General features: G+C 42.2%; 1 non-coding gene across 1 annotated transcript; it reads left to right on the top strand.

The window, feature by feature from the left end:
* Positions 1 to 3,417: 3,417 nt before the first annotated feature.
* On the top strand, positions 3,418 to 3,536 carry LOC145390287 (5S ribosomal RNA). Its single transcript, XR_013895601.1, has one exon. It is a non-coding gene; the product is annotated as a 5S ribosomal RNA (ribosomal RNA).
* The last annotated feature ends 7,075 nt before the right edge of the window (positions 3,537 to 10,611 follow it).

Raw genomic sequence — 10,611 nt, 5'->3', positions numbered from 1 at the left:
AAACGAGGAAGGAAAATGAAAAATAAAAGAAGGGAAGGACAAGGACTGGGGAAACAAAGGAAAGGTAGAGGGGAAAAGGGGAGATGGAAAAGGGAAAGGAAGATGGAAAAAGAAAGGAAAATGAGGTCAGAGAGAGAGAGAGAGAGAAGGGGGGGTAATCCCTAAAGACCTCTGGCTATACCACCTACTGAGACTCTCTCTCTCTCTCTCATACGAACCCTTGCATAAGACCCATTGCCAGCAAAGCTAATTATAAACAGAATACCGAGATGGAGGCCGAAAATGTGGACTCAAACTAAAAACTAATAAGGAACGAAATGGAAGCCTGATCAATTAATCTTACAATATACAGAGAAAAAAAAAAATCCTAGATAAAAAAAAAGCGTTAGACGAGAGAGAGAGAGAGAGAGAGAGAGAGAGAGAGAGAGAGAGAGAGAGAATACAAAAATTAGGGAAAATAATTTTTAAAAAGTGTCCTTGATGGAGAACGAAAATAGGTAGTGGCGAGATTTGCGAGAAAGAGCAAGACTTGACGAGAAGTAGCGAGATGAAGCGAAAAGTAACGAGACATTGCGAGAAGTGGCGAGAAATTACGAGATATGACCATAAGTGGCGGCGAGGCGGCGAGATCTGGCGAGACTGCATGTGAAGTGGTGAGATATGGCGAGAGGCGAAATACAGCGAGAAGTAGCGAGATTTAGCGAGCAGTGGCGTGGGACTGTGAGGGGAGAAATAGCGTGACCAGGGAAGAAGCGAGAATATGTGAGATATTGCTGAAGTGGTGAGAAAATGAGTGAGGAGGAAAAAAATAAAAATAAAATCGAAATCTGGCTAAAAGTGGCGAGATCAGGAAAGTTGAGATGAAATTAGGCAGCGAGTGGCGAGATTAAACGAGAGGTGGCGAGATCAGACGAGATATGGCAAGAAGTGGCGAGATCAGAAGAGATGTGGCAAGATGCGGCGAGATCAGACGAGAAGCGACGAGATATACCAAGCACTAACAAGGGACTATGTGGTTTGGTGCAAATTGTGAGGAGGTGTGGATGGGGATGGATGGCAGAAAGGATGGCTGGACGAGACGAGACAAGCGGCAAAACCAGACGAGATAAAAGAAGAGGCGAGATCAGATAAGATGTGGCGAGAACAACCGAGAAGTGACGAGATATTGCGAGAAATACCAAGGGTGTGTGTAGTTAGGCGGGAATGTTGTGATGGTGTGAGTGAAGATGGACGGTAGATGGGATGGCGTGACTTCACCAGGGAACACATTATGTATTCCACCACACTGGCATAAGATAGATAGATAGATAGATAGATAGATAGATAGAGAGAGAGAGAGAGAGAGAGAGAGACGTGACTTCACCAGGGAACACATTATGTATCCCACCACACTGGCATAAGATAGATAGATAGAGAGAGAGAGAGAGAGAAGACAGGGGGAGGAAGCAAGAGATGGTGGTAAAGAGGGAGGGAGAGAAGGAAGGGAGAGAGTGTTGTACGGAGATAGAGAGAAGATGAGAGTGATAAGGGAGGACTGCATGGGAAAGAGGGTAAAAGGCAGAGACAGAGAGGGCGGGAGAAAGGAAGCGAGTGAGAACCACACACATCTATGGCGGTAGTCGTCTCAAGGGGAATGGGTGAGAGGGGGAGGGGGAGTGGGAAAGACGGAGAGAGGGAGAGAGCGAGAGGGAACTCACACACACCCCACCATTCTAAGCTATATGGGTGTGTAATTCTCAAGGGGAGAGGGTGAGTAGGAGGAAATTGTGAGTGAGTAATGCAAATACCAGCCCTTTCTCCTCCCTTGCCTCCCCACTGCTGGATTCAGACACACTTGAAGGAGACGTAGTGGACAAAGGTGCTTCTTACCACCCAACAGACGAAAGACAACATGCATCTCAATATACTAAACCACGTTTAAGTATCTACGAATCCAGTGATGAAACAGAGACAGGAAAGGCGAATGGACTCTAGGGCCCATATTCTCGTCGCTTAAGGAGGTTCCCTAGCACCTCCGCTTTAGCGACTTATTTTGATATGGTCTTAATATCCTTTTGCACGATATTTATGCAAAGTGGAATAATATTAAAAGGATTTATGTAACAGAATAGGGCAGTATGAGTAACAAGCAAAACAAGTCGCTCAGGAAAAGATGTCAGGGAGCTTCGTTAACCGACAAGGAAACCACCCTAGTATTTCACCAAACATTAGGGTCCTCAGGTCAGAATTCTACTGCAATGACTATAGGTATTCCATGTGGCTCCCATATCGCAGAGAATGTTTCATTACTTCAACACAGAGTAAACATCTGTGGAGATCTCTATTAACTCCCTCATGCTTGGGACAGCTCTAGACCTCTATGCCAAGTAACACCAGACGATTTACTCAGTTCAGAGTGAATACCAGGAGCCTAAGTATTAGTGCTGTCACCATCAATACCCTAATATCGACACAACTAGTCTGTTCACCTCATACAAAACTATTTTATTCCGCCGACATTCATAGGACCCTGGGTGGAGGACTTCATGTGCTGCCACGAATATGAGTGAAAACTTGAAATGAATTTGCTTGGTAGCAGTTTTCACGGCAATAGCCTCGGCTGTTATGCTGGGAAACGTGTCGGAAATGCAGAAAGATTGCCACAACTCGGTAACTACGACTTGCATGAACAAATGAAAGCCATACCTATCCCCTCAAGTTTGATGAGCCTCCTTTTATCTATCTATTGCCAGACGCCTTAATCCCGCAAGGCAGGGGTGGGGAACCTTTCTCCTATTAAGGACCATTTGGATATTTTTAACATCATTCGCGGGCCATACAAAATTATCAAGTTAAAATCAACTGTAGCCCAGTACATTATATATATATATATATATATATATATATATATATCATCCAATCTTACGTTGTCTCATGAGTGTAGAAGCCCGGGGCTAGGCAGTTGGTCCTGACATTTAAGATGAGAGTGACCAGCCTCACTCATCCCTGAGTGGCATTACATGAGCAATAAACCCCAATCACCCTTTGGATATAAACCTTCACCGGTTCAATCCGACTGGAGCAAAATAATTATCCACTAAACCACCAGGCGCCAAAATTTGGTTATATGGTTACCACCCAGCGTAGTAAATGGTTTCCTGGTGTACAAGAAACCATTTGGCTTGTCACTCAGTGTAGAGTCACCCACAGGCAGAAGGGAGAGGAAAGAATGAAGGAATGAAAGACAGAAGAGGGAGTGTAAAGTCACCCTTAGGCAGAAGGAAGAGAAAGGAATGAAGGAAAAAAGACAGAGGAAGATGGAAAGAAACAAGGAAGGAGGAGAGGACAGGGCAGACACCCGAGAGCAGCACTACACTGAGTGAGTGGATGGTGGGCGTCCCCACATACCTACCATATATACTGTATATATATATATATGCCAACGGCCATACCACGTTGGGTACACCGCTTCCCGTCCGATCAGCGAAGTTAAGCAACGTTGGGTCTGGTTAGTACTTGGATGGGTGACCGCCTGGGAACACCAGATGCTGTTGGCATAACGTTCTCCCTACGTGTCAGGTGGGGTTGGTGGAGGATTAGTGCCCCTCCCTGTAAAACAATTAACTCTAAGCCCTTGGCCACCCCGTTTAGGATACATGGCGTCTGGCAATGAATGAATGATGATATATGTATATACTGTATATATACCCTGTATATTCGTTCATGAGCTTATGAAATTGCATTTATGAATTGCCTCGCGGGCCTTATCAAATGGTTTTGCGGGCCTTATACGGCCCGGAGGCCGGACGTTCCCTACCCCTGCCGAAAGGGGTGACCACAAACAAAATGGCCTCCATGTCATCCTAGCCCCCGCCATTTCACAGCCCTGTTCCCAGCTCACACATCCCTCTCTCATATGCCTCTCCACTTCATCCCTCCATCTCATCCTTGGCCTCTCCCTCCCTCTCCCCCCCTCCACCTCACTCACATACACTCTCCTACTTAGTCTCTCGCTGTTCATCCTCTCCACATGGCCAAACCACCTCAGTGTGTTTCTGCTAACGCTTCCTATCACATCCACATCACAGTGCTCCTTCACTTCATTAGTGGTAGGTGGGGGTGCCTATCATCCATCCACTTAGTGTTGCGGTACTCTGTTTTTAGGGTAGCTCTACAATGAGTGGCAAGCCAAATGATTTCCTGTAAACCAGGAAATCATTTACAACGCTGGGTGGTAACCTTATAACTAACCAACACGTGTTCCCTACGTGACAACAAGTGGGTTTGCGGAAGGCTAGTGCCCCTCCCCAGAAAACAACTAACTAAAAATAAAAACACGAAGCCTCTCCTTTAGGCCAACTGAAATTAGAACAGCCATATTGTTTCCTGCCAGATCCTCATAAAAACCACAACTATATGACAAATCCTGTTACACCTTGCAACTTCTCTGTTTCTGGCTGGTGCCAGGAAGTGAGTCCCGCGGTACGAGAATGTGAGCCTGAACGTGTTTCCTGATGTGGGAATGGCTGAAGTACGTTGATTACTCAGCAACTCAGGACGACCTAACTCAGTGAGACTGGCGTGTCCAGTCCTGTAACTGGAAAGATTTGGTAGTTACGCGTAGGCAGCAATAATAAACTAAAAATACATATACACGTCATCGTACTGAAGGATTTTTAAAGGATTCATTGTACTGAAAGGTTGCCAAACAGTTAAACAGTTATTTCTTGGTAGCATTAACTGAATAAAACGGACATCATCGCAATGAAACTGTTATTATGGAGTATTAGTCATCATACAAAATTGGGAAGCACTGTTGTGCTAACTTAAATTTTGTAGCGTGTTACTAAACTTTTTCTTTTTCAAGTCAGTTATCGGGGTCCATTCAAACTGCTGTCACTTCAAAATGATACGGTATTCGATGAGGAAGATGCAGTGTTTCACTGCCTAGATTATTGTTATTGTATTATTATTGTTATTATTATTATTATTATTATTATTATTATTATTATTTCCTTTATGTTAATAATTTCACTAAGAAAATCGGGGGAGGGGGAAGCGCGGGGGCAGTGAAGAGACATAAAGGTAATCGTTCTTCAATATCTTTCTCTGTAGCTGTTTGTTATTCGGCTTTCCCCTTCACCTTACCACCAAATCTGTGTGTGTGTGTGTGTGTGTGTGTGTGTGTGTTCGCCTAACGCCACATTTTGTCAGAAGTGTCCGCGACAAAAGAACATCGATGTGTTTTCACCTCGTCTCCATTATATACAGCCATTTTGTCCTGTTCTTCCATTTCTAAAATCTACCGTTTTATCTAACAAAATTCCATCTAATACGCCTTGATGATTTAGTGATCCTAAGAAAATACTACATACCACAGCGACGCCCAGGAAAAGGTTGACAAAGCAGTACTCACCCGGGGGAAGAGGTCAATTAGTACCTCAGGCATACTATAACAGAATACTAATAACACTACCAGAATACCTACATTTTAACACTAAGCTTCCTTGGACTCACTTACAGCAGGATAGTCAGGTGTCAAATGGAACACAATACTAAATTTGTCAGCAACATTAAATAGTTAATGGTATAAACAACTGAACAGTCTTATTCTCCTTCAAGCATAAGAAAAAAAAAAATCGCCTGACGTTGGCTGGAACAGGAAATTAAGTTATCCCGACCTTGAGAGTTAGAAATACCAGTCGTAATGCTTATGCTCCTATGACCTACAGTCATATGGATAAAACAGTCTGACAGTAACTGAAATTAAATAAAGTTGACCTGGCCATGAAAAGGTTAATATATATATACTGTTTTTATATATATATATATATATATATATATATATATATATATATATATATATACATATATATATATATATATATACTGTATATATATATATATATATATATATATATATATATATATATATATATATATATATATAAAACGTGTATGTATGTATGTATGTATAGTATGTATAATGGCTACCTAGATTAGCTGAACGAAAGTGAAGTGGAGACAGGAAAAAACAAAAAACAGGATGAAAAATAAAGTAAAAAGAAAAATGTATTATCACTTCAGGGATAAAATGCTACATAAGGTTTATCTACTGTGACAAAAGCTATCAGTGTAACACCAGTACCATCACTCCTACTGCTAACCACTTCACCTAGGTAACGTTGTTTTTACCTTACTTTTGTTGCTACCAGATAACTAAATACTACTCAGAGATTGCAGCAGGAGTATCAGGATTAAAATGGAGGCTGTCCCTGACACATCCGCGTCGAACATTTCCTCAGTTTGAAAATCATCGTCTGTCAGGCGGCAAGAGTACACTAAAATGTAAAGGTGCGGACTAAAGACACCGCCAAAGCCCACGCGCACAAGACTGGGTCATTTCTGGCTGACGGGTTACAAATGGGAGAGTGGGGGGGGGGATGGGACCAAGTAGGGTTAAGTGAGGTGGTGTTAACGCTTTCCCACCCACCTCACTGTAACTCACCAGCCAGAAATGACCCAGTCCTTTTGAGGCAGGTTTAAGGCGGTGTTTCTGGTTCGCATTCTCGGCGGTTAAGGAAGCTCCCTAGCACCTTTTCCTCAGCGATTTATTTTGTTTATTACACCTTACTGTAATCGACGATGTTGCATAAATCTTCCAATATCGCCATTCACTGCATAAATAACGTACAATTGGATATTAACTAGCCAGATCCAAAAATAAATCGCTAAGAAAGAGGTATTATTGAGCTTTCTTTACTGACGATAATAAGAGCCTCTGCATTTGTCCGCACCTATACTGTTACAGACATTAGTATCCATCCATTTCACAACGATAAATAACGGGAAAATGAACAATACAATTTGACACCTAGTGATGCACTCTTTGGAATCCAGCAATTTTTTCAGGATACTGTGTAAGCGTTTCATACTTGTTCGCCTTAAAAGTGAAGCGATATTCCCGACCATATCTGTACGTCACCGGTCTCAAGGGTCAACTCTTCCAACATGAATAAATAATACTAAATCCCCCCAATGACACTAAATGTGGAAAATACGAAAAGTGGAGAAGTTAAATAGAAAGAAAAGAAAGTGTGTGTGTGTGTGTGTGTGTGTGTGTGTGTGTTCAGCATTATAGTGGTCATACACACCATATATAATAGAAAATGAATTCCCCGAGCTAGACCTTAATTGATCATAAAGCCCTGCTAGGTGACGGGAAGGCGCTACCTCTCCCAGCAAGGCAGCTGCCAGGGCGGGGCACGAACTCTCGACCCTTCGGTCTTGAGTCAGGCTCTCTACCATTGAGCCACCCTGCTCCCACCATATATATGAAAAACTATCATTAACATCGCTAATAACAACAATTTTAGCTCATTTAGAGAGAGAGAGAGAGAGAGAGAGAGAGAGAGAGAGAGAGAGAGAGAAATACGACTACTAAGATTTGCTGAATTAAATTGGAAAAGAAAAAATTGTAGTGGCTTTTCCTTTACCCTCAAGAAGTGTTGCGTCAGGGCAAAAGACTGGCGGGGTCTCAGCATCTCACTCACATCAGTAATTTTTCTCTACTTCCAACTCCCATCCTGCCACTTCGGAGCACTTCGAGGGTAACACAACTCAGCCTCGGAAAGCATCGTCCAGAACTATCATCAAGTGCTGGATAACATCGTCAGTTTCATAAAGCATCGTTCAGAACTACCGTAAGTGTTGGAAAGCATCGGCAGTTTCATAAAGCATCGCTCAAAACCTTCGTCCGTGTCAAGAGCACCGTCAGTTTCAGACAGCATTGTCCACAATTATCGTCAGTTCGGAAAAGATCGAATTAGTGAAACGAAAGGAATCTTTTCAGAAAATATCGTCAGTTTCGGAAAAAAAAAAAAAAATCGCCTTCTAAAGCATCATCATTTTCAGAAAGCAGTGTTATTTTCGGATATTGTTGTTTAGGTAATAATCAGTTCGTAAAGCTAAGTTTCAAAAATCATCGTTGGGTTCGAGATGCATCATGAGGCAGTTTTCTTATTATTATTATTATTATTATTACTGTGTAACCCTCTTTAATCAAATGGTCTGTTTGTATAAGAATGGAAGTGAAAGACAGTCTGGCATAGGGGTAGCCGGTAGTGGTGGTTGCAGATCCAGCTCGTAAATGTATGACTTGGAGTTCGATTCCCTGGCCGGTTAGACTCATGAAAGAAGTCTATTTACCCTTTGTCCCTGTCCACCCAGCAGAGCTACTGGGGACATGGTTGTAAGTTCGCTTGTTGCATGTCGTATTCTAGAAGGAACTGGAGCTTGGCAGAAAATCACTGTCTTCGTGGCCTCTCGTGAAGTACTTCTACGCTTCTTCCTGTTTCTTCGTCTTACCCCTTCATAGATGAATAAAACCGTCTACTTGTGTAGGAATAAAACTTCATCGAACGGAAGATATGAAGATGTGTTTTCTCAGAGTAATGCAAATTCATCATTACAATTATGCATGACTACCTTTTCTGTGCACCACAATACACAGAACTAAGAGCCAAATGGCAAGGCATTTTTTTTTTTTTTGTTAGGAATAAAGAAACTTTTCTACTTGGCTCTTGACACATTAGTTAGTTCGTTCCCAGAGGTTTAGCAGTGCTGTCTATGGCAAACCTGTATGTCAAACTGTAACCCACCACTTTCGTTACCACAACTGATGCTTTTACCTGATAGAACTGAACCACTCCAACAATGCGAATACCAAGTTGTGGTTGCACAAAACTTGATGGACCTTAGTTTCGAAGAAGGACTAAGTCTCCTTGGTTGCTAGTCAAATCAACCCTCCAATCGGATTGCACCTGCCCAACAACTAAGTTGAAAGAAGTCGTCAGAGTGAAACAAACGCGCCACAGTATGGATATTGCTCTCCCACAGGATTATTCAAGATGGGGAATTATACGCTGTATGATGTGCATGCAACAGCAGAGAGATTTTTAAGGTACATCATTGGGTATAAGGAAGTGTAAACAACTGCATTTAATAATATCAACAACTAAACATAAATAACACCTCCCCCTCATATGCTGGGATTAGGAACAATATCAGAAATACCAAATTAACACTGAGCTATGATTACTTGCCCACATCTCCAGCAAAATTAAACGAATAGATACTGCTAAGATCGCTGAGCTGTATTAATCTATTTATATTCTGGACACAGATTAAACATCCATTCCCTAAACCCTATCTGTCCTGCTACGCATCACAAATTTAGTCACCTGTAAGCCCTAATACCCTTCCTTCACTCTCATTATGTGCTAGATTGTCTCAGTCAAGAATGGTGTGATGCATCGTTCCTACATCCTTCTAGACAGCGTTCTACTGCTCTATCCACTCCACCATTAACAGCCCCGATGGTGAACGTAGTGTCTGCTGTCACATCACATATTTGACTCACAACGCACTGTCTACGTTCTAGAGCCCTTTCAGAGTTTTCCGCCGACATGAGAGGTTCCCCTTTTCCTTTCACTTACGCAGACACAGAGTTAATTAGCTTGAGTTTACCCGGGAGACATGGGTCCAATGTTCTCCAGGTAATGCAATTTGTAGCTGGAAAAGTGGAAAATGCTGGTGTCAGGCAATACCGGTATCACAGTTTTCAAGGACGTCTGGCTGGTGAGCGTTACTTCGGTTTGTGTTGGATCTCCCATCTCTACTTTTCTCACCCTTGTATATTTCTGGCATTTACCAGGCGTTTTTTATTTGTTATCATTCCACATTTCTATTATAAGATTATTTTCAACCACTCATCCTTTTTCTGATTTTATGCTGTCTTTGTGTGTGTGTGTAAAGGGGGGGGGGCTGTTACCAAAATATCCCAAAATCATGTGTGTAAATTGTACCCAAACATTTTGTACAGTATCCCGAGATATATGACTTGTTTGGTAATACTTTTGGCGAAGCTGCGATGATATGCCTCCTATTGCCATTGGGTTTTGCAAGAAAAAATGCCCACCAGCTTTTTCTTTTTGCCTGCCATTATTTACCATTTTCTATCGTACGCTCAATTAAGAGAAAGGCTATTTAAACGGTTATTATTAGAAATTCTTCAAAGGCTTCTTGTACCCAATGACCTTCATTTACATAATACCCATGACTTCAGCCTTCTAAATGCTAGAGTGATATATAACTTATGACAACAAAGAAATCCTAAAACTTTTTTTTTTTTTTTTTTTTCTGGCGAAACCGATGATATGCCACTAGTTCCTATCCGACCCTTTACGCCTCAACGTTGATATTCGCTGGTATATGTCGTAACGCGCGTCTCTCTCTCTCTCTCTCTCTCTCTCTCTCTCTCATTATCTTGATGCCACTCGTCCAAAACTTCATTTTCGCCTCTTGTCTTCGCTCACATCAATCTTCTCCTCCTCTCTCCTACCTCCTTATTAACTTCTCTGCCTACTACACTTCTCCTCCTCCTCCGTCACAACGCCAGCAATGAGCTCGATTATGTGGCACTTACGCTGTCTATTTATCATCTTGAAGTTTTAATATCCTGGACCAGCCAATTTCACTTGTATGAAGCTGTCCCAAGGCCTTTATTTCCCCACCCCCATCTCTCTCTCTCTCTCTCTCTCTCTCTCTCTCTCTCTCTGATAATGGTTGTAC

This window comes from Coenobita brevimanus, chromosome 1 (assembly GCF_032717465.1).
Source record: "Coenobita brevimanus isolate Jiangsu-jjx chromosome 1, ASM3271746v2, whole genome shotgun sequence".
Lineage (NCBI taxonomy): Eukaryota > Metazoa > Arthropoda > Malacostraca > Decapoda > Coenobitidae > Coenobita > Coenobita brevimanus.
The sequence above is the reverse complement of the archived record's forward strand: the minus strand, read 5'-3'. Positions and strand labels throughout refer to the sequence as shown.